Source organism: Tribolium madens, unplaced genomic scaffold, assembly GCF_015345945.1.
Source record: "Tribolium madens isolate multiple individuals breed KSU strain unplaced genomic scaffold, Tmad_KSU_1.1 Scaffold_20;HRSCAF=117;Tcas5.2_LG4, whole genome shotgun sequence".
Taxonomy (NCBI): Eukaryota; Metazoa; Arthropoda; class Insecta; order Coleoptera; family Tenebrionidae; genus Tribolium; species Tribolium madens.
In genome coordinates, this window is record NW_025400985.1 from 134,991 (window position 1) to 139,076 (window position 4,086).

Sequence of the window (4,086 nt, forward strand, 5' to 3'; positions counted from 1 at the left end):
TACATGAAAATTTTTAAAAATGTAGATTTACAGAAAATTCTCGATAATTCTAAATCCAACCAATGGAAAAATTATTTAAAAAAAGTTATCTATTTCAAACACGAAAAAAAAAGGGAATTTTTATAAAAAATCTTACGAAATCCAACTTAAAATATTCAAGTTTAACCAATTTTTCACCATTTTAAAAACAAAGTTTTGGACAAATCTTTCTCAGGATTGGATTACTTAAGTCCTTAAAAATTACTCTAAAGTGCAAGCAAGTCACGATATATTCTAAAAAATCCACAAAAAATCATAATTCTTAGATTTTTTTATTGCATCCGTGAAATTTTTTTTTTTTGGTATTTATTGTATTTGTATACAGGATGAATATAAAGTATAGAACTAAACGATTTCTGCTTAATTTATTTTTTGATGAATGATAAAGTACTATAAAAATGTGTTACTTTAATTTATATTAATTATTGTTTTCTGGAGGCAAAAAAAAATCGTTTGGTTTCATACTTTATTATTCACGCTGTATAATACAGGGTGATTCAAAAATGTCAGACTATCTCTTGGGTGCGTGAATTTAGGTTAGCGGATAATGGTGGAAACAAAAAACTAAAATGGCTACATACTTGTTTTTATCGAAAAAAAAAAGCTTGAAACAAATTTATTTTTATGCTTAGCTGAAAGTCTTCTACCACCATTCGCGAGTTGGTCCCACATTTTTGAATCACCCTGTATGTACTTTATTAATTTATTATTGAGTGGGTGTACGACTTTTTGAACGGTTTTTGTCTTAAAACAAAAATAATTTAAACTTGATTTTTTTGTTTATTAAAGTCAATACGTCGTCTTTTGCTTACCAAGGCTGCAATATTTTAAACATTTTACCCTTCTTTTTTTATTAAATAAATAAAAGTATGTTTTTTGAAGCTATATTTTATTTTTTATTAATTTCAGAAAGAATGTCAAAAATTTATGTCATTATCGTAAAAAATTAAATATGTTTTTTTTTTCCTGAAAAAATGTATACAAGGGGTGAACAAAAAATATGGAACCAAGTTTTTTAATCACTTGGTTTAGTTATAACTGATATAAATTTTAACCAGTTGTTTTAACAAATTCGTTCGTGTTTGATTAAACATTTTACCCTTCTTTTTTATTAAATAAATAAAAGTATGTTTTTTGAAGCTATATTTTATTTTTTTTTTAAATTCTAGAAAGAATGTCAATAATTTGTCACTATCGTAAAAAATTGAATATAATAATTTTTTTCTGAAAAAAATATACAGGGGGTGAACAAAAAATAGGGAACTAAGCGTTTTTATTATTTTTTATACTTTGTTTAGTTATAACTCATAATTTTTAACCAGTCGTTTCACCAAATTGATTGTTTTTATTATTTACTCAATTTTCCGGTAAAAACCCTCCCGTTGTCGTAAGCTAATAGTCATTGACATCACAGTGGTTTTTCGAGCGTATCAAATGATGATTCATAATCTCGACAACACAATGACTTGCAACAATAATAAGAAATATACACGTGTCGTCATATGAGAGTACGTTCAAATTGATGAAACCGTCTGCTATTTATATATTTTTAAGTGCACGAAAGTGGGTCAATGTTTTCGCTTAATTAGCAACAAGATAAAAATAAAAAAAACAGGTAAAAATATTACGAATTTTAGAGCGCGTTGATTTCGTTGTTCGCTCATCGTCGAATTGATTTTCGAACAAGGCGACGTGATTTATGTGTCACGAAGTTGGTGGGAAATCTGCGAGAGGCTGTGCGGCGGCGGCGGCGGCGGTGGCGGTGTTTCGATCGATAACGGCGTCGTGTTGTTGCAGCCGGCGGTTTGTTTGGGTAGGTCAAAAACTATTTTAGATGAGGGGGTGGTGGGGGGGTGGTTCTCTGATCTAAATCCCGATTTGACCTAATCAAAGTTTTATTTTTTAATTATTAACAGGTGGCGCTTTTATGGCTAAATAAACAAAAATATCAATTAAATAATAATTTCTGACCCAATGATAGTTTTTGCAGGGGTCAGCTATTTATATTAAACATCAAAGTGTGCGGCTTTTTACCGGCATTTGTTTTTGTTGATTTTTCAAAAAAAAATTTTTTCGTGCAGAGGATTCTTGATTACTGGTCGAGCAACAGGGATTATGACGTAATAGGGGATGCAATATACAGTTAATTCGCTTATATGCAGTTTCCCGAGTTTGCTGTTAAATGGTTTTCCCGAGACTATTTTTTTTTATTTATATAATAATACCCGCCACTGGTTCAAATTTTTCTTGTTGTTATCTTGACAACTTACTTCTGTTGCTATAGTTTTATTCATACTTTTGTATATTTCTATAGCAACTATATGAATTTAATGCCATGTACGACTCGTCTAGGATCGAGAAAAGGGATTAATAATAAATTAATAATTTTTTTTTATTAAATATTCAATTATATCAGAAAACAGTAGCTGCCGGCACGCGTGGTCGTTTCATAATTATTTTGTGTGATCTTTTTAGGATGTGGGTGGATGTTTTTCCGTGATTTATACCACCTACACGTCTTGTAAGGGATGTGTAAAAGTTTTAAATAGAATGATTTAAGAAACATAATTATTGTGAATTTGGAAGAGGAGTTGTGTAAGACGTTTTGTCAAATTATTATTTATAATTTCATTTATGTGGATGGAAAAAATAATGCAGGGTGTCCCAGTGAGTTGAAAAGTCCATTAGTGACCTTTAAATGTTAAAATAAAAAAAAAAATTATATAAGACTGAGTTACAATACAAACTTGTGTTTTTTCAAATGAAACACCATATGTTTCTAAGCGTTTTTGGATTTAGATTTTTATGACAATGTGTTTGAGCTAAACTTTTATTGGTCGATTTCGCTTAGTTTTAAAAATACGACGGTTTTTTTGACGAAAACATGCACTTGTAAAATTTATTACACAAAAACTAATTAAAAATATTATCCGCCACTGGTTTCTATTTTCGTTACTATGACAAATCGCTTTGTTGCCTTAGATACTTAAAGTCTCTATAGCAACTAGACAAAACTACTCACATGTGCGACTCGTCAAGGATAGAAAAAAAGATTTTTAGAAATAAAATACAGGCACAAAATATAAAAAAATCTGTAAATCTGTCAAGATTTTATAAAAAAATTCCAAAATTAGTGACGTAAAAAAAACCTCTCAAACTCATTTTCGATATAATTTTCAAATTTTTGTTTAAAAAAAAATTCTTTGTGACAAAAAATTCGAAAAAAATAATGAATTACATAAAACCCTATTTTAAAAAATTTTGGTCTTTTTACCTCATTTTTCTTAACTAACTAACCTTAATCTTAAAAAATATTATCCGCCACTGGTTTCCATTTTCGTTACCATGACAAATTGCTTTGTTACCATAGTTAATTAATGTTTCTATAGCAACTAGACAAAACTACGCACATGTGCCACTCGTCAAGATAGAAAAAAAAGTTTTTCAGAAATAAAATACAGGCCCAAAATATAAAAAAATCTATAAATCTGTCAAAATAAGCAAAAATAGGCAATGCTCTATTTTATCAAAAAATTCCAAAATTTGTGACATAAAAAAACCTCTCAAACTCATTTTCGATATAATTTTCAAATTTTTGTTTTAAAAAAATTCTTTGTGACAAAAAATCCGAAAAAAATAATGAAGAATAGCAAAAAATGAGTTTAAAAAAACTTTGCAATTTAATACATAAAACTTTATTTTAAAAAATTTAGGTCTTTTTACCACATTTTTCTAAACTAATTAACCTTAATCTTAAAAAATATTATCCGCCACTGGTTTCCATTTTCGTTACCATGACAAATCGCTTTGTTACCATAGATAATTAATGTTTCTATAGCAACTAGACAAAACTACGCACATGTGCGACTCGTCAAGACTCGTCAGTTGCACAAGAAATGGAAGAAATAGCACTTAATAATCACATTTGTGTTAAACTGAATCCATTATTCTTTATTTTTTACAATAAAATAATTCGAATTTCAGTATTTATAACGACTTTTACAATCTCTAGATAAATCAGATATTGATAGGCATTGTTGCTACAAT

At 28.5% G+C, this 4,086-nt stretch overlaps 1 protein-coding gene across 2 annotated transcripts in view; it reads left to right on the forward strand.

Moving 5' to 3' along the window:
- LOC123005762 (serine/threonine-protein kinase minibrain) overlaps positions 1–4,086 on the forward strand; it is a 26,921-nt gene that overhangs the window by 9,585 nt on the left and 13,250 nt on the right. The gene's annotated exons all lie outside the window — the stretch shown is intronic.